The 21,036-nt window shown below is 42.8% G+C and overlaps 1 long non-coding RNA gene across 1 annotated transcript in view; it reads left to right on the plus strand.

Annotated features, from left to right (window-relative positions):
- LOC307227095 overlaps positions 1–21,036 on the plus strand; it is a 684,774-nt gene that overhangs the window by 161,463 nt on the left and 502,275 nt on the right. The gene's annotated exons all lie outside the window — the stretch shown is intronic.

A 21,036-nucleotide genomic window follows, 5' to 3' on the forward strand; every position in this document is an offset into this window, starting at 1 on the left:
GACCAAATACAAACCTGTGTAATCTTCAGCTTTCCAAATGTACCCTCACATCCTTCCATCCAACTTCTCCCCTAGATGCCTTGGAGAAAGGAAAAATATTAGGTTGTAACATATAGATCCTTTGAAATTCTTGCTTTTAAATAACACTTGTGGTTAAACCCTTAGGCTCCTACCATTTCTCAAGTGAAGATTAAATAAATTCAGTAGACTTCTGTAGGAGTCCATGGCTGCCTCCGGGGGAATAATTTCAAGTTCTGTTCAGCAGATAGGTATCGAGGCCCTTCTATATATGACACACAGCATAACAGGTTTTCCTCAGCATTTCGGTCTATTCATTAAAACTGGCCTGTCACTGCAATGTATTTTTAGTTAACTCAGTTATATCTGGCCATGGGTAGCAAGGTAAAAGAAATGAACATTTTATTATTGCACACTTTCCCATATGCAATGAACAACTGCTTCCACCAGCCAGGCATACATGTTATAGGTGAACCTATGGTCTATAATATATGGGTATCTGCAAGCAGGGGATGGAGCGGGGCAGATTACCTGTGCAATGCTGAAGAGGCGTTTTGTTCCTGATGAAATTTCTCTCGCCGCGTAAAAGAAAACACCACATCAATCTCACTTTTAGCTGGAGTCACTGTGGAAAGAAAGAAGATTTCCAGAGCTAAATAAGTCCCTAAATGCCAACCTCTGAAGAAGTAGGCCATACATTAAAGAGCAACATTTGGGATGAAAGTATGAATCAGAATTAAACCAAAGGCCATTGCACTGAGAAGCAATGAGAACAGAGGTGATTTTTGTAACTCCTGAAAATTTTCTTAGGTTCCCTCAAACTCACAGCTCGATCTAACTGAATGAACTGAAAATACTTACCACCAAGAGGCTTACATTTAAGGAAAACGTTTTTTGGGGGAAGGGGAGAGAGAGCTCAATTATGCAACAATACAGAAAAATCTCTCTACATAACACGAATTTCCCCTAAGGAAAGTTCTTTCTATCTTTTCTCCAAGTGAGAGTCATCTCCAGATAATCTGCCAGCAGCAACCTTCAGCCCCCAGCACACACAATTTCTCACTTACACCCTCAAATCCCGCACTCCAAATTCATATGCTGCTTTGGGTACATGATAAAATTGAAAAGCAGAGTGTAACTTATGTAGATCAATAAATACTCCACTTTCTATGTTGACTGGGGTGGGGAAGTCTCCTATAGTTTTCCTCATGAATTGATCTGGCAGTTTGAATGAGTGAATCCTTGTCCAGTTCACCCAGCCATTTTTAAAATGGAAGAGTCACCAACAAAGTGAATTCTCCCTCCAGTGGCATGATTAGAGTCTTGCATGCACCCATGGAAAGACAGCAGTTTATGACATCCTTGAAAACAACTTGTTTTCTAGCATTTTTCAGATAACCATGCTTACACATCACCAGAAAGGAACAAACACATCACCCAAAAATGTTTGATTGCTTCATTCATTCGCTTTTTGCACTTTCAAATTCCTGCATTCATCCTCTGTTGTTTGCTTATGATTTAGGGCTGTACAGGTTTCTACTCTGCTCTCTACATTATGTTATGCTGTTGTTATTAATAATAATAAATAAAAACATATTAGGCAAAAATGGAAAGATGAAATTGAAAAGAAGTCCTTTGTCTTGTTATTTTGTACTAAAATACAGTGCTTTTTCTGGGGGGACGCAGAAGTATGCATCCCCCTAAACATTTTGTGAATCTTAAGTTTGGCCACATTGAGGGGCAGTTTCAATATGAGTAGGAAAATGAGAGTACCCCTAAACATTTTTTTAAGGAAAAAAAAGCACTGACTAAATAACAAGCTGCAGGTTATATTAATTAGGGAGCTGGGATGGCATATGCTCCAAAATTCTGCTGATAAAAATCCTTTCCCAAAGCCCTGTAAGCTGGCAGCTCGACATAAGGGGAAAGGTCAACGGCCGGGAAGTGCTTCTTCACAAAGTTGCTGTTGCATCTGCTTCTGTGAGCCCCATCCACAGCCAGCGCAAAATCAGGGTGCCTTGGGATGAAGGCAGAGGCATCTTCAAGGAAAGCATGGCTCTCCCAATTAAATTGGGCTCTTGGAAGGTACGGGATGGGTTTATTAGATAGGTAGATTGATCTATCTAGAGTGTCATCCTATAGAGTTCTATTCCAAGCAAAGCCCTACTCAGGACATACTTCCAGGCAAGTGTGCGCAGATTGCAGCCTAAATCAGATTTCAGTTCATGAGAATTTGAGTGCAGAATACAATGGCTTATTTTTCTTTATTTTTATTCTAGTGTGGTTCTGGTGTCTTACTATAACACACAATGACAAAACACTTTTCTGTCAGCATTGGCAGCTGAGAAGCAGACCAATGGCTTGGTGAATTTCCATATAGGTTTTCCAAGAATCCTGCATGACCAGGCCAGAGTTAGTAACACATGAAGCTTGAATGGCTTCTCTAGTCAGCTGGTCTTCCTACTTGAATAAAGGCCATAGTGTAACTCAACCTTCTCCTCCTTGGTGCCTTCCATACTGTACGTTTTAGACTACAGCTCCCATCTGCCGCAGTCAGCACAGCCAGGGGCTAATGGGGGTTGTAGTCCAAGTATTATAATATTTCTTTAAGTAGAACAAAAAAGGCTTCCATTCCATAAAGCAGTCATAGTTCTCTTAGTTTAGCTATTAGCTTTGCTGATTCAGCATAGTTAGTCCATGGCTTTACTTATCCATTCCTCTTTGATGAGAACTTCTTCATCTTTCCATCTAATTAGCACATTTTTAAATGAATGGTGTGTGGTGACTTGTCAGCCTCTATGCCACACTGTTACTTCCAGTTGCTCCTAACGTGCACAACTCAGCCATAATGGACCTCCAGAATGAATTAAGTTCGTAACCAGAGGTGCCACTATATTTCAATACTGCTTTGTGTGTTTTTGAGGGAAATGTGGGCATGTGTGATTTTATGGTTAACAGTTACAGGAATCTACAGAGCAGTCAATCTCTCTCCCCCCTCTCCCTCTGTGTGTGTGTGTGTGTGTGTGTGTGTGTGTGTGTGTGTGTGTAATACCTGCTGGGGTGTATGGGATGTTAGGGGAGTGTTAGTACTTCTGACAGGGGACACATTGTGCTCTTTCTGGTGTAGTTTGCCCACCTTCAGTCCCCACCCAGCTCTCACTTGTGGCTCCAAGAAGCTGTCAGCATGTGATAGCGGCCATACCCTGGGAACAGCTTTGACTGGCTAGCAAAACCAGGTAAGGATACCTGATGGGTCTCAAACCCCAGTGAGTTAGGGACTTCCCTTGCAAATGAAGACAGGGTCCAGCAGATTGAGCGGACAACACCAACAGTAGGTCCAATAGTCAATAAGGCGGTTACTGCACATGCTGTAGAGAGAAGTGGAGGCAGATGGAGCTCATCAACCTTGGAAGGACGCCCATCTAGGAGAGGGGAAAACTTGTTCCTCAACCTCCTAAATGCTGCCTTGCAACTGTACTCATTCAGGAGAAAGGCTTCTGGAGTAAACCCCAAGGAAAAATCAGTACCTGCTGCCTTGCAGAACATCTTTGTGAGATGTGTAGGAGTAAACCCTACACAAATTTGGAGTGGAATCCCTAAGATGGTTGGATGGTGCCTTGTGTGCCTCCTTTCAGCAACTCCTACAGCCAAGCAGGTGCCAAATGTATTGCTCTGCTTTCCTTTGGACCACATCAGCAAGGCTGATAGGGAATGTTTTGTTGTCCAGGCAGCCCAGGACTTCCAGACACGCTGCCCAGCTTTGCACCCCAGAAGAGTTCACTTTGGTGCTGCTAGCACAGTGAAAACAATGCAGGAAGCAGCTGTTACAAGTCTCTGCAGTCACAGCAGGCACTGTGATTTTCCAGTGGTTTCACTTCACCCCCAGCGGTGGTATTATTAGTACTGTTTTTACAAAACAAAACAAATGGAAAGGCATAGTGACAGCTGCCCACACCACCATCATACCTGAAAGCCTCAATTTTGTCTATTGTGAAACATGATGACTAAAGACTGGTTGCATGTGCTGTTTCACACTTCTGGTATACATATATATTTATGTGTGTATGTATAGGTGGATTGCAAATAGCAACAACAAAAACTGAACAAATTGAATGTGTGGAAGCTAACATGCCAATCATACATGTGTAAAAACTGGATCTGAATAATCTGTAAGATCAAGGTAAAGGACCCCTGGACGGTTAGGTCCAGGCAAAGGCGACTATGGTGTGTGATGCTCATCTCGCTTTTCAGGACAAGGGAGCTGGTGTTTGTCCACAGACAGCTTTCCGGGTCATGTGGCCAGCATGACTAATCCACTATCGGCTCACAAAGGACAATGACAAGTGCCAGAGCACATAGAAATGCTGTTTACCTTCCTGCCGCAGGAGTACCTGTTTATCTCCTTGCACTGATATGCTTTCAAACTGCTAGGTTGGCAGAAGCTAGGGCAAAGCAATGGGAGCTCACCCCATCATGGGGATTTGAAACACCAAACTTCTGATTTGGCGAGCCAAGAGGCTCAGTGGTTTAGACCACAGCGCCACCCGCATCTGTGAATAAACTGTATAACCTCCCTGTCCCTGGTTTGGAAGTACCCTGTGCTTTTTTGCTTTCTCCCTCTGCTACTTTAGTTTACTTGTTAAACATGTCTCTTCATTTGATTCTGCAGTAAGATGACATTTTAAGTACCACATCCAGTCAAAGAATATTTCAGTAGCGTCTGCTGACTTCAATTAATCAGGTACACATGGAACCTATTTTGACAAGTGGCAATTGTTCCTCACAGAACCCAAAAAACCCCCACAAAACTTTAAGAGGAGAAGAAGTCTGGGTAAGAATTTGTACGTGTGCACCTGTTAGTACTCAAGAAGAAACTAGAAAATCAGCAATTAATATTTCAGGAAGAAAGAGAAAGCCAGGTCAGCACAAAACACACACTAGAAGTCATCATAACCTGCTTTTATAGATGCTTTCATTTTGTTGACCCATTTTTATGGACTTTTATTGCAGGATATCTCTAGTTGCCCACACAGGAATTTCTTTCAAAATACCTTGAGAAAATAAAATAAAATGCAGTTTCAAATGGCAATGAATATTTTATCAGTATTCATTAAGAACTAAACAATAATGATGAGCCCTATCCAAGGGTGTGAAGCCAGGAACTGTTCCTGTCAGGCAGGGAAATGCCACAGGGGCTCTGTCAAAATAACAGTACCATTTATTATTATTGCCAAGTGTGCCTGGGCTGGGAAAAACTTACCACTGTCATAAACAAAAATGTGCTGAATCTACCTCATTTCTTTCAACCCAGAAGAGTTAGAAAGAGAGGAGAAATGTGAATGTTTCAGCTGCTTCTCTCTCTCATCTTCTGATATTCCAGCAGGCTCTACTAGGCAATTTTTTCTTTTTAAAAAATACGACACAACCTATGCAACTGGGCACCAGAGATGGGAGAATTAATGCAACTTTAAGGAGCATCTTAAGCAATCTTACAGAAACGTTAATTTTGCAAAAAGAGAAATCAGCATAGCATGTTGTGCAATGTGCTGAGTCTCCCTCATCTATTTCCAGTCAACTTTAATGGTGTAGTTAATCACAGTGGCATACCATGTTGTTACTGTAGTTTAGCTCTCCCAGAACTACAACTCCTAGCACCCTTAAGAAACTAAAGTTTCCGGGAGTCTTTGAAGGAAGTGCTTTCAATGTATGGTTGTATACACAGTCTTCCTTAAATTTTTACCCTGCCTGTCTACTGTAAATCGATGGTCCCAATGGAGCAGCCGTGTAACTCCAACCTATCAACTGCCCTGTCCAGCCATGAGAAAAGGGTGGGTCTTATCACTACTGATGACAAGGTACACCCCATTACCCATGAACTGGTGGTGCTTTCTGGATGATCTTAAAACCTGAGTAGGTTTGTACAGAGTTCCTCTTGTTTCAGTAGTTGATGTATTACTGGAAGTCTAAATAAAGCTGCTGAACTCTATAGAATCTTAAAATGAAGGTGACTGCCAAGTTGCTGTATCAAGTTCCTGCCACTGTCAGTACAGTACTGATGACCCTTTCTGCCGCAGCAGTTACTAGAGACAAGGGTCAGACAAAATGAGGGGGAAAATATAAACTAGTTCCATTAAATTGCCACAGGAGTTGCAAACATAACATGGGCCAGAGTGCCTGCCATAGTCCATACTATTGATCAAATAATGCTCAATAAGGTGTACACTGAAAGGCTCTCCTGGAATTTTAAAGGCTTTTATTTGTCTCATTTTATAATTCTTTTAAAGTTTAATGCTGCTGTCAGTGAATTTCACGTTGCTAGGATGCCTGGCTGCTTCTTACATATAGGGACATTTCTACAAGTGTAACAGAGCACGTTGGTTCACGAAGAAGGTGCGAAAAGTCTGTTTCATGCTTAGTGCTCTCTGCTGCAGAACTTTTAAGCAAACTCTTTGCACAGAACAAAGGTGATAAAAACTACTAAGGCACAGCTAGAAACTTTTGATTTATCTTCCTTTAAAAAAAGAGAGTTGTGCTTCTCTTACCACCTTTCCCCCTTCTTTTCCTTTTTTTTATTAAAGACTCTTTTAACACTAGGAAGCAAGGGATGTGTGCTTCTTCAATCTGGTGCTCTTGCCTCTGGTTGCAATCTTCAAACTCCAGGCTTCATAGGAAACACATTGGCTTCACTGGGAATACTCCAGAAGAAAGATTTTGAGTATTGTGGCCTCACTGTATTAGCCAATAAAGAACACAAGAGTATAACACAGGTTCTATCTTCAGGCTACTAAGCATTTTAGAATGAAATAACCAATTGTCTGCCATGTGCCTGAGGGTTCAGACATAGAATAGCTTATATCTTCCACAAAGCCCAGACCAACAAAGAAACTCAGTCTGCAAGAGCAGGAGATCACAAAAAAGGCCATCCTGGGAACATGGAGCATACTAGAGTAGGGCCTTACCCATTGCAGAGCATTTAGAAGGCCCAGTCATACGTGTGCATAGAAGATACTTTGACTTTGCTCCAGAACAGGGCTAGAACTATTTCCATAGAATCATAGTTGCGTGTCGAGGTCCCCAAGCCACCCCCCCCAATAACTTACAACGCACACTTAATTTTTGTTTAAGGTTTTTGACATAATTTTGGCCACAACTTTATTTAAATACAAAACCGTGAGTGGTTGTTTAGGCATTGGTTAAGACTATCTGTCCCCCCGCCTGGGGACAGAACTGACTTCCGGGCACCACCAAAAGACAGTGCGGGGGAAAGCAAGTTGGGGAGAAATGGAGCTGGGCCACAGACCCTCAATTCTCATCCGCATGCTCCCCGAAGGCTTGCCGGCCCTAGTCCCATTCCAGGGATTGGACGAAAAGATGGCAAGCCCCAGGATTCCTTTAACAGAATTCCCTTTCCGCAGCAACCATGGAGGGGCAGGCCCAGCCTATCCTAACCCCTCCTCCACCAATTTATAACCAATGCCTAACCGCAACCTTACAAGTTGTGACGATTTGCTACGCAGTAGGCAAAAACCAAATGGCCCAGCCAATCAGCCAGATGGACAAAATTCCTACCAGGCCCCTGCCCCAACGGCAGATGACCCCATGACAGGCATAGCAAGGTAAATGCAACAACCCCTTACTCAAGGGCGGGTGGGCGGGTGATCCGTTGCACGCAGCAAAGAGAAAGCTCCAGGCTGCGTGCAGAGTATTTAAACATTTTACCCCTCCCACCAAAATTGCAACATAACTTTTACCCCAGCAACCCAGTGAACCAATCACTGCCCCAGGCCATCTTTAGAGACCCTGCCTGGTAACAGAGGGGTGGCTCAGCAGACCCCACCGCAACACGTGCTCTCCATGAGGGAGAACACGCTTCATGGACTTGTAGAGCTGGAAGGGACTTTGAGAATCATCTAGTCCAACCCCCTGCAATGCTGGAATTTCAAGTAAAGCTTCGTGACAGATGGCCACACAACCTTTGCTTAAAAACCTCCAAGGAAGGAAAGTCCACCATCTCCCGAGGGAGTCTCTTCCACTGTCAAACAGCTCTTATTGTCAGAAAGTTCTTTCTGATGTTGAGTCAGAATCTACTATCTTGTAACTTGTAGACATTGTTTCAAGTCCTACTCTCCACAGCAAGAGAAAACAAGTTTCCTTCATCTTCCATGTGAAAGGCCTTTAGATATTTGAAGATGGCTATCACATCTCCTCTCCTCTTTTCCAGGCTAAACATACCCAGCTCCTTCAACTGTTCCTCATAAGGCCTGATTTCCAGATCCATGATCATCTTTGGTCACACTCCTCTGCACCCGTTCCAGCTTGTCAATGCACTTCTTAAATTGTGGTGCCCAGAACTGGACACAATATTCCAGGTGTGGCCTGACCAAGGCAGAATAGATTGGTGTTGTTACTTTCCTTGATCTGGACACTAGACCTCTGTTGATGCAACCTAAAATAGCATTAGCTTTTTTTTGCTGCTGCATCACACTGTTGACTCATGTTAAGCTTATGGTCCTTTTCACATATACTTATGGGAAGCCAGAAATACCCCATCTTATATCTGTGCAGCAGATTATTCCTGCCTAAGTGCAGAATATTTCACTTGTCCCCGTTGAAATTCATTTTGTTAGTTCAGGGTCAGTTCTCCAATCTGTTAACGTCATCCTGAATCCTAATTCTGTCTTTTGCAGCATTAGCTCTCTCTCCCCCCCCCCCCAAGTTTGGTGTCATCTGCAAATTTGATGAGCATCCCCTCAACTCCTTCGTCCAAGTCATTTATAAAGACGTTGAACAACAATGGGCCCAAGACACAACCCTGCAGCACCTTGTGTGTCACTTTTTACTTTAATTCCAATTGATTTGCCCTTGCATATGTCCTTCTTGCAACAAAGAGAGTGACATGTGGCTTTGGTGTTCATCATGTATTTGGTATTACGTTTGTTTCAGAGTGAAATGATTCTACTGATCATATTCAGAAGGAAGCCCATGCGAAAGCAGGAAAAGGTTATGTTGATGCATAATGGCATAAACATTTATTTATTAGATTGGTATCCTGCATTTCCATCAAATGGCATTCAGAGTGGCTAACAGCAATAATGGATATATGTATATTGTAATAGGTGTGCTGACATATTGTTTTACAACTCAAGTCCTTCAGGTGAAGCAGTCTCTAAATTGAAATAATAAACTCAGAAGTATTTGCAGTCTGTGTTCCAGAACGTACCCTACAGCTACCTTTCTTCCAAAATAATTGTGGATAGGATTGCACCCTTATAATGCCATTTAGGGTACATGACCACAGCTAAAGTGGAACTAGAGTATCAGTTTGCCCGGATCTAAAATAGATCCCAGCGCATGCTGGGGAAGAGAAGTGGAAAATCTGACTGACCATTTTAGAAATATTGCATTTTTAGTCTATTCTGGAATAGCAAGAAAATTTGGTATACCCAAAAAGTTATGCTGTGGGAAAATTTAGTAATAGTCCATTCTCCACTTTTCTACCTCCACCATTGGAGGTTGTATGTTTCTGAACACTAGTTTCTGGGACTCACCCATGAGAAGAATGTTGTTCCTTCTGAGCTGCCCACAGGCATCTGGTTGGCCACTGTGAGAACAGGATGCTGTCCTAGATGGGTCTTTAGCGTGGCCTGGTAGCCTCTTCATATGTTCATAACAAGGTGTAACATCTGAAATAAACCCGGCCAATATGAAAAAGAATTTTGACCCTTACCAGCAATACCATTGGTATACCATATACAACAGCCATATAAACATATTGTACCTTTCTTCAGTACACAGAAAGCTTCCAAGAGGTGAATCTTCCCCCATGTCAAAATAACTGTGTTTTCCTTTTCAGTGATTTTCTTCTTTACTGTATTACTCAGAAATAATCTCCATATCAGAGAAGGAACAAAGCAGCAGATATTTAATATGCTTGGTTAGGTTTGGAAAGAGAAGAGGTGTTTTGTTTTGTAATAGGTGGCAGCAAAAAGAAAAGTTTGGTTGTCATGTTATTTGCTTCCACTGTTTCAAGATTACTGGTATATTGCTTGAGGACATTTATGTTTTAAAAGCTCGGTGGAGTGGAAGGAGATGGGAAGACATACAAAGATTAATTCTGAAGTCCTTGTTAAAACTAAATGTAATCCTAGAAGTTAGAACAGTCTATTACAGATGTAGCCAAGTGCAGCTTTAAAGTAACCATGGTTATATGGTACAGTCAGCTGAGGTTTGCTTATGAGACCTGAGATTTGAGCTATCTAGCTGCAGAGTATTTTCATGCCAAAACCCCTTGTTGGGTGATAGCTCTTTAGGACCAGCTAAAATGTCAAGAAAATGTGGCATGTTTTCAAGTTCTCCAGAACTTTTCATCGGGCAAAATGTTATGGCAGACTCTTTTAATATAAAGTACAAAAAGCTGCAGGTCACATAAATGTCTTCCAGGTGCTGCAGATACCAAGTTAGACAACAAGAATTCTGGGTAACAACAACAACAACAACAACAACAACAACAACAACAACAACAACAACAACAACAACAACTTTATTATTTATACCCCGCTTCCAGCACATGTTGTTGTTGTTTAGTCATTTAGTTGTGTCCGACTCTTTGTGACCCCCTGGACCAGAGCACGCCAGGCACTCCTGTTTCCACTGCTTCCTGCAGTTTGGTCAAACTCATGTTTGTAGCTTCAAGAACACTGTCCAACCATCTCGTCCTCTGTCAGCCCCTTCTCCTTGTGCTCTCCATCTTTCCCAACATCAAGGTCTTTTCCAGGGAGTCTTCTTTTCTCATGAGGTGGCCAAAGTATTGGAACCTCCAGCACATATAAAAACATAATAAAATGTCAAACATTAAAAACTCCTGATACAAAACCTGGCTGCTCTCCAGTTCAGGTAAATTAAAGTATGGCTTATGTAGCTCAGATCTGCCCCAAACCTTAAATACAACAAACAGGTTCCTGGGTATGCAGAGAGAAGAAGCAAAGGGAAAAGTGAATATGTGATCGAAATGACATTTGCAGGCTCCTGCGTCCCATACAGATCTGGAATGCCTTAAAAATCAGCTTGGGAGTTGTGATTATTATTTATTGAGAAATCTGTAACTCACTTTTCAGGGTTCACTTTCAAAAAACAAAAGGCAAAGATGCCACAGCGGCCTAACATATATATTTATCCCTTCACCTCAAGGCTTAAGGCAAACAAAGAATTCCTTTTTAGTTCTGGTCTGAAGTCTAAAGGAGACTTTTTTATGGCCCAACCTGCAGAGGGCAGGGGAAGGGGGGGGGGACAAGCCTTTTTTCCACATATGCTGCCTTCCCAGTAAGAACTGCACTTCCTTGCACCTGTTATTATTCAAGGAAAAACAAGATGCATGGATGCATTAAGTAAACATGTAAGGAAAGGTCTGGTGAATGATTTTTTGCCAAGCTTACACCAGAGCTGTAGTTACGGGGGAGCTAGCCAGGTTTTTTGCATAGGGTGAAGCCTCCAGAGGGGCACCTTTGAGGGTCCCAGTCTCTGCATATGTACAAATGTGGGGGGGGGGCAAACATGGTCTTTGACCCAGGTGAAATAAAGCCTAGTTTCACCCCTGCTTACAGTCTGCAGTTGGCAAAGTTAGGATAGGCAAAGGTGCCAGAATCTTCCATCCCTAAATGGACTTCCCATGTCTATTAAATTGCAGGGGTGTTTTTTCTACTAACCACATTTATAACAGAGAATTAGGTACTGATGTATTCACTTGCAGCGGGCAGACTCGGAACTGATACATGCCTCTCATCGTATGTTCTGCTTCTTCCTAGGCATGATGAATAGGAATCATCTAATACCAAAGAAGTGTAAGCTACTATATTAGGTCAGGTGTGTTCCAAGTAACGTGACACAAACCTTTCAGCAATGCTAATGCCAACAGTGTACCACATGTGCTTTTGTATGTGAACTCCCGCCGCACCTGCAAATTGCCTAATAAATATGGGCATATGTCCTTTCTGGGTGCAGAAAAAGGCAATCTTTTGTTCTGTGTGCCGCTGCATTTGCACATTATAGAACTATGAAATATTTACAGAGGGAAGGTTAAATCAATACTGCTTTAAAATTTGCACTTGGCCTTCTGGGACTTATATCATCTTGATTTAATGAAGTACACCAAGAGAGAATGTTGACACAGGAGGCGGGGAGAAGGGATAGCCGCTGTCACCCACCCTTATTGTTTCTACAGAAGGTATTAAGTGGAATTTGCTGCAGAAATTAATTGTCACACCTTTTATACCTGGTCTATTATTTGAGGTATCACACATGGCAAAAGAGAAACCAAGTGTTTCTAAGACACATCTTAGAATGCAGGTTCTAAGATGTTCTTAGAATGCATGTTAAGCGGTCAGGGAACTTTTCTCTCTTAACTTGTCCTGATTAATAGTGGAGTTTACATATAAACCAATCATGAGAACTAAAGAAGAAGAAAAAGGAAAAGAAAGGTATTTAGGTTCTCTGAGACCAAAGATTGAAAAGGGGAGGGGTATCAGAAAGATTTGCAGGGTATAATTACAGAATTACATCAGCATTAATATGTACCCTTATCTTGTTGTATGCTCATAGATCTTCATGAACATAGATTAGAATTTTTTTTAAAAAAATACGTAAATTGAATTGCATGGTAAATATCTTCCAACAGCTATTCATTAAGCTTACTTAAGCCTTATTTAGGCATTTGAGTGAGCAGATGAGAGCCTTAAAATGAGGAGGGGGCCTAAGGCACATACGTAAGCTCATCTCCTAATTGGGGATAGGGAATCAGGGGACAATACAACTGAAGTAAATGGGAAAGTATCAATATGTACCAGCCCAGTGCAGCTTTTTGGGGGTGGGGGGTGAGTTCAAAAGTCTTATTTTTTGTAAGTTCACAGACAGGATCCCTGTGCTACACAATGAAAGACTAAACTATACTGGTTTCTGTAGTCATTTCACTAGAAAACAGGCAAACCTGTTTCTTGTGTGTTCCTTGATGTGTAAGGATTTTTTCCATCCACCTTAGTTGATGGGGAATGGAGCATATTCAAAAGATCCCATGTAGATATGGAATCTTTGTAGATCTCCAAATCAGACTGACAGTGACCTCTTAGACTTCAGCTTGAGAAGTGTAGCAGATGAGTCAGAATTATATAGCCCTGGCATATAGTCATGGCATGTTGGAGATGGCCTTGGGTTAGCTATTATAATTCAGCCTCTGGTCACAATCTGTAGTAAAGAGATAAAAAATAATAATACACGCCTACTTGGGCAGGTTGTCATAAGGATTTCTCATACAGACTAGGGGGAGATTTCTGAGCACATTGAAAAAGCTTGGCATAAAGACTGATTATTATGCTTTTTTATTAAAAAAAATACCACACACATACCAAAATGACTTGTAGCAATTGTTGTTGTTGCAGTGTGTGTTCTTCAATGCTTACGTAATAAAAGGAACATGTAAAAGATGTTAGGGTGACCTAGTAAATAATTATTATATTTTATTTCTGGCACAAACCTATTCACTTGTTATTTTAAAAGATAGGGATCGGAAAAGTGTTTGCTCAAAATGAAAATGAAATGTACATTCAAACATGTGTCTAGCCAAGTCTTTGTGTAAACACATGCCTTTTAACTTTGCAATCTTTTCAGTGCATACGTCATTGTAATTGTTACCATGAACATAGCTGCATCCAAAAGGTTTGCTCAAAAACTTCAGTCAAAGCTTCACACAAAAAAGTCACTCAATGCAGGTGTTAAATAAACCTGTTAATATAATGATTCGGTATTGTGATCTGAAGCATGTTTAGTTAAAAGTAAGTTCCACTAAATTCAATGAGACTCACTCCCAGAGTTGGGCATGCAAAATTCAGTTTCTTAGTATGCTGTCCCATTTACTGACATAGTTTGGGATTATATTATTCTCATAATATTTCATGACCTGATCCAAAGGATACTAGAAGAAATCCCAGAAAATCTTTGGAATTCTATTTGGTCAAATATACACAGACTGGTAAAGAATTCTATTAAGTCATGAACCCAGTGGCCTTTGGTTAGCAGAAATGTATAGTGACATCAGGAATACACAAAATCAAAGGGTGAGTGCTATCACTGACTGGTACTGGACTTGTCTGGAAGCCAAATATTTCTGGCAAAAAATAAAATAAAAAACAAACTTTTAATGATATAGCTGGGGTTTTAAATGACATGCTTTATGCCTCCACAGTTGGAGGCAGCCTCTGGGTACCAGCTGCTGGAAATGACAGGAGGAGAGGGCTCTCATGCTCACATCCTGCTTAGCCCCTGTAAGAACATGGTGCTGGACTAGATGGGCTATTTGCCTGATCCAACAGGCTCTTCTTATGTCCATGAAATTCCTGTTACTCTGACTAATATTGTATCTTGCAGCTTTTGGAATGGGCATTTTTGTTGCTTTAACATTGAATTTGTCCGAAGCCTTGGTCAAAGTACTGCAGTGGTAGAGCATGCTTCCACGCTGAGGTCCAGCTCCGAGGGCCTTCTGGCAGTTCCCTCCCTGTGAGAAGTGAGGTTGCAGGGAACCACACAGAGAGCCTTCTTGGTAGTGGCGCCCGCCCTGTGGAATGCCCTCCCATCAGATGTCAAGGAAATAAACAACTATCTGACTTCTAGAAGACATCTGAAGGAAGCCCTGTTTAGGGAAGTTTGTAATGTTTGATGTCTTATCGTGTTTTGGTACCTCGAGTTACAAACACCTCAGGTTACAAACTCCGCTAACCTGGAGGAGTTACCTCGAGTTGAGAACTTTGCCCCAGGATGAGAACAGAAATCGTGTGCCGGCGGCGCAGTGGCAGCAAGAGGTCCCATTAGCGAAAGCATGCCTCATGTTAAGAACAGTTTCAGGCTAAGAATGGACCTCCGGAACAAATTAAGTTCGTAACTAGAGGTACCACTGTATTCTGTTGGGAGCCTCTGATTCATTAGCAGGGTATAAATTATTATTATTATTATTATTATTATTATTATTATTATTATTCCATGACACCTCGGATGTGGGACGAGGAGGGTGAACAGTTTTACATGGTTTTCTACAGCCACTGAGAAGCAAAGTTCAAAATTTCTTAAAGGGATCCAGTCAGCCCATTGTAGCCAGGTTGCTGGCACATCCAGCCCCCTTCAAGAAGTGTTTTTATTCTGTCTGCCAAGTACCAAACGCTTGCAGCAGCACTGAGTGAGCATACCAGATGCCATTTTAATCCACTGAAAGCCCCTGACACTGCATCACTCCGGAGTGCTCTCTCAAAGAATACCGGTGATAGTTCACTGCTTGCAGAAACTGGTGTGAAAAGAAGATTTTTGGTTGCCCCCACCCCCCAGGCATTCTCTGCCTCTTGAATATTTGGTTAGGCCAGGCAGAATATGAATTTCACACAACCCCACTCTTAAGAGTTGTTCCTTTTAACTCCCCCCTCCTTTCTCTAGAAATTGACTCCAGTGGAAATCACAGGTACATGGTGAACTTCATGATAGGTCCTTGAAATGGCTCTTAATTAAGTGAATAAATCAACGGATTAAAACTGAGGAATAATTATGAGTCATCAAATAGCTAATGTTATTTTTCTGGTTCTTTCATAATGTCAGCTCATCATTCAAAGCAAGATAAAAGTAAAATTGAAGAAACCCATATAGTGTGAAGCACAGAGTTATTCAAAAGAAAAATAATCCTCAGTCTTGTCTCAGAAGTCTTCATGATTGACACAATTAATAATAGAACTGGGATTTTGATGCCTTTTAAAAACATTTTTAAAGGTGCATTTTGTTAGCATTTTCCCCATTTTTTAATCTGTTCAGACCACAAAGGATAATGAACAGCAGAACAAATATTGCAAAAACATATTTAGAAATCTGAAGCAGCCTAGTGAGTACAGTGTAATGTTATTCCTTAACATGCAAGTTCAACTGTAATAAGTACGCATTTCCCATCAGTTAATTTTGATTCCTCTTACGGCACAAACATGGGCCGGGGGTTGAAGCACTCACTCAAGCTCCACCTTCAACATTCTCAGGATCACCAGCCTAGTTTAAGACCTTTCTACAGTGTGTACATAAAATCTATTTTTTTTAAAAAAAACAAACCAAAAGCCACAAGCACTCTTACCATACATAACCATCCATTATGAGGCAGCACCAACTGTTAATGGTGACCATCAGAAAAAATGTGGGAGTTGTGGCTGGGGAGCATGATGGTTCCAAACTGCCTCAATTTGGACACTTCTAAAGATATATCACCCAGTTTGGCATGACAGTTCCTAAGATCAAAGAGTGGGTTTTGGTCTATGTTTGGAAATCATCAGGTGCCATTTTGAATCAAGAAGGTGGGCTGACTCTTTCAAAACTGCACAGACAGTAACCAAATTTTACATGATGGTTCCTGAAATCGAGAGGCATGCTTTTATCTATTTTCAGAAATAATTAGACACCATTTTGAGGTGGACTTAACTTTTCAGTCTGCACTGATTTTAACCACTGATTTCAAAATTACACTGATTTTTTTGGTTTCTCAGAAGTCCAGAATTTTCAGAATTCTAGGTACAAGACAGGCTACTAGTAAGCTGTAAATAAATCTGTTCCTCAGTTTGAAACCTTTGCATCCTGCCTGTCTATCAGAAATGGGACTTCATAATAGCTGACAACAAATATTAAAAACAATTCCAATATACTAAAACAAATCATAGGTCAAATGTATTCATTTATTTAAGAGCATTTATATACAATTTAATATTTTTAAAATATTAATTAAATGATGTTGAAGCCTTGGGCAAATAAAAAAGTTTGCAAATGGTCCCTACAAATTTCATTTGATCTGGAATGCTAAAAGCTTGTTAAAATGGTTTGTTGGGTTTCAGAACTTACTGGGTTAATTTTTGTTCTGAGTGTGCCTCCCATTCTGACGTTTGAAAGGAGGGAGGAGCTCTAGTTGTTGTTCTCTCTGTGTCTCTGAGAGAGGCAGCCATGAATGCTAGCAGTCCAGGAGAATTTGGGAAATGCTGAGCTGTAAATATTTGCTGCAATAAAGAACTGTTGAATTTGGACATACACAGTGCTTGGTGTTTGTCTGGATCTGAAGCAGACTGCAACGGTTTTGATCCGCTGTGTTTTTACTCTGCAAGGCGAAACCGGAGACAGAGAGGGTCTGCGCAGCTTGCTGGGGAGCGTGCCGGACCACTGGGGCTAATTGGGGCCATAAAGCAATTAGCTGGCCAGTGCAATTAAGATCTTATCAGATCTTCACAGGTTATGGAGGACCTAATTACCGCTAATAAAACTGTTGCTGTGAGTCTGCCGGTGAGCTTTGAAGTCTTGAAGTCAGCTTGGCAATAGCTGGAAGACGCTACTGAAGCGGCAGAGGTCTGCGTTCTGTGTTTTGCCTGCTGCAGAGAGGCAAGAGTTGCTGAGACAGAGAGCTGAGAAAGCAGCTGAGGAATCGGGTGCCGGAGGGCTGACTGGTGAAACGTGAGTACAGCAGCTGGGGCCCCGGGGAAGAGGAGAGAATGGCAGACAGCCAGGTATTTGAGGACGTTCCGCTTGAAAAGCTCACTTTAAGAAGTTGGGCAACCTGGTCCAGAAGAGTAAGGGGTTGGTTTCTGGTTACTGGGCTTTGGAATGTAAGCCAGAAAGAACCATTACCCCTGAATACAGGTCCTGAAGGGACAGACATTACAGGCTTTGAGGCTGCGTTGCCTGAAGAAAGCCAGCAGAGAATGCAAAGAGAGCTTGCTATGCTAAAAGCATGCGTACATGCATCACTTTTGCCCAGTTTGGAGGGCGTAAAGTCAGCAAGGGCTGCCTGGGAGGTGCTGAGAAGTTTGTGTGAAACTTCAGCAGGATGCCAGAGCCCTGGAGGAGTCATGCAGAGCCTAGAAATGGCTGTAGCCCCAGTCCCTGAGGTGCAAGTCGGGGGGGCTGAGAATTCCAAAGGCAAGTTTCAAAAGTTTTCCACTGTGAGTGCTGAAGTGGAACGCAGTTTCAGCGAGGGCAGGGCTGGCACAGAGTGCTCTTCCGGAAGAAGGGGGGCCAGGCCAGCTGAAAGGAGCCCTGGGCAGTATTTTTCCACTGGGGATCGTCGTCATGCAAAGTCTGGAAGGCGGCGGAGAGCTAGACGCTTCAAGGTCGGCCACCTGGACAAAGTGAAGATAAGGCCTAAAGAGTCGCGTGGGAACGCAGAGGCCAGGCCGGTCTCCAAGGCAACGGAGGAGGCTACTTCTACGGAAGCTGCCAAGGTCCTGAGCAAGGGGGAGTTGGTTGCCAAGACAACCAGACAGAACTGCTGCAGAAGCCCAAAGACAGGGGGCAGCGATACGTTTGTTGCCAGTATGGCTTTGTTTGAGGACAGCTCTGAGAGACACACTAATTTTCGTTTTGTAATCGACTCAGCAGCTAACTGCAACCTGATCCCAGAGACCCCTGCAGTCGAGATGTGGAATTGCAAGGCAATTCCGGCTGGAAAAACTGTTCAGTATGCAAATGGGACAAAGAAAAATGTGACTAACTTTGCAAATGTATTGTTTTCTGTTTTGCAGGAGCAGATGGAAGTTTGCATTGTGCCAGGAGTGCAACACTGTATTTTATCTGTGCCTTATTTGTTGAAAAAGGGGTTTAAGGTTTGCTTTGAACACGATGTTTGTACAATCTCCAAAGGAGGGAAGCAACTGGTCAGAGTTGCAAAGGGGCAGAATGATCTCTTCATTCTTAAAACGTCCCTGGAGGGTGAGGGGAAGGTTGAGAAAGCACAAGCCCTGCGTGCTACAGTTCCCACTCATGTTTCATGTTCGTGTGTGTGGCATAAGAAGACAGCGCATGCCTGTCTTGAAGAACTACAGGTGCTACCTGAGGTTTCCAAAGGCTGTAGAATTGAAGAATGTGCAAGAGTCCTAGATTGTCAGGCTTGCAGACAGGCAAAGGTAAGAGGGTGCAGTTACCCCAGGGTGGAGAGGGTAACCACAAAATCTTTTGATCTTGTGCACATAGATCTGTTGGGTCCCATGAAGGAACCAAGTTTGGGAGGGGCCAGGTTTCTGCTGACGCTGCAGGATGATTTTTCGCAGAACACCTGGACACATGGTCTCAAATCCAAGGAAGATGCAGCACAGCTGATTAGTCGTTGGATTGAGGAGGTGGAACTAAGGTTCTCCACCAGAGTCAGGGAAATTGCTAGTGACAGAGGTTCACAGTTTACTGGGTCTGCTTTGCAGAAGTTCTTTCACAAGAAAGGGATAAGTCACACAGTGACTTCTCCTCAACAGAGGGGGGTGGCAGAGCTCAGAAGTGAGGCTCTGGTTAAAGCTGCACAGGTGATGCTGTCAGATTCTGGGTTATCTCCAAGGTTTTGGATGGAGGCAGTTAAATATGTGAGCTTCACCTGGAATAGGTCCTACAATTCAGTGGTAGGAGACACACCGTTTTTCATGCTTCACGGGAGGAAGCCTCAGGTACACTTCCTCCGTGAGTTCGGATCAACGGCCTCGCTGCTGGTGCCTGAAGCTTTGCGAGGGCCAGGTGAACCCAAGTTCCAGAAAATGATCTTCTGTGGGTATGAGCCAACGGCTCGTGCATGGAGGTTTGCGTACCCGTCAGGTGATCAGAGTAAGCTGCTGATCAGTAAACACGCTGAGTTCTGTAAGCAGGAGGAAAGGTCAAAGACACCTGCCAGACGCGATATTCTTTCAGAATGTCTTTCTGATTCAGAGCAGGAAGGTTCTGATGAGGAGGAAGGAGAGCCAGGGGCTGAGTCTGCTGATGACGATCAGCTCACTGACCAAAGTCAGGAGCAGGATGGGGCATCTCCGCAAGTTGTAAAAAGAGAGCCCAAGAGTGAGCCTAGTTCTCCTGTGAGGGTAATTCCAAGGGTTCGAAGACGCGTTAAGTCAGAGGGGGAATCCCAGGATGCAGAGGACACACCTGCTGACCACAGTGAGTCAGAGGAAGTGCCTGAGTTTGTGCCCAGGAGGTCCAGTCGCACAACGAAGGGAATTCCACCTGAGAGGTATCAGGCCACAGGTGCGTGGGTAAGTTTCGCACAGTGCGAATCTGAGAGTTGTGAGGATGTTCCACAGATGCCTGACAGGAACGCCAGGAGAGGGCGCAAGGCATTGGGGAAGGGATTGATCTCACAGAGGTCTGCAAAGGTACATCCACAGGTCTTGTCAGGAATGGAGGCAAGAGGGGGTGTTGGGTTTCAGAACTTACTGGGTTAATTTTTGTTCTGAGTGTGCCTCCCATTCTGACGTTTGAAAGGAGGGAGGAGCTCTAGTTGTTGTTCTCTCTGTGTCTCTGAGAGAGGCAGCCATGAATGCTAGCAGTCCAGGAGAATTTGGGAAATGCTGAGCTGTAAATATTTGCTGCAATAAAGAACTGTTGAATTTGGACATACACAGTGCTTGGTGTTTGTCTGGATCTGAAGCAGACTGCAACGGTTTTGATCCGCTGTGTTTTTACTCTGCAAGGCGAAACCGGAGACAGAGAGGGTCTGCGCAGCTTGCTGGGGAGCGTGCCGGACCACTGGGGCTAATTGGGGCCATAAAGCAATTAGCTGGCCAGTGCAATTAAGATCTTATCAGATCTTCACATGGTTAGTATGAGTTTAGGCACATGAAGGAAGGGGGTGGAAGCCAATAATAGGCCTCTGTGTATTTTCAAGATGGCTAGAAATTAATCTGAGGGCCAGTTCACAAAGGCATGAATCACAGGATTTTATCTTACTCATAGCTGCTATTATTATTATTATTATTATTATTATTAAAATTTGTATACTGTCCTACACCCATAAATCTCAGGGTGTTTCACAACATAAGACTACAATATAAAAAACACAAAATACCATATTTTTCTGTGTATTAGATGAGGTTTTTTGACTCAAAAATCATGTCAAAAAACTGGGTCGTCCTATAGACGGATAGTGGCGGGGGGGGGGAGCTGCACACTGCCAGCTAGCTGGTTGACGGGCACACAGCTCCCCCCCCCATGCTGCTGCGGGAG

Source organism: Podarcis cretensis, assembly GCF_951804945.1.
Source record: "Podarcis cretensis genome assembly, chromosome: 11".
NCBI classification, from domain to species: Eukaryota; Metazoa; Chordata; class Lepidosauria; order Squamata; family Lacertidae; genus Podarcis; species Podarcis cretensis.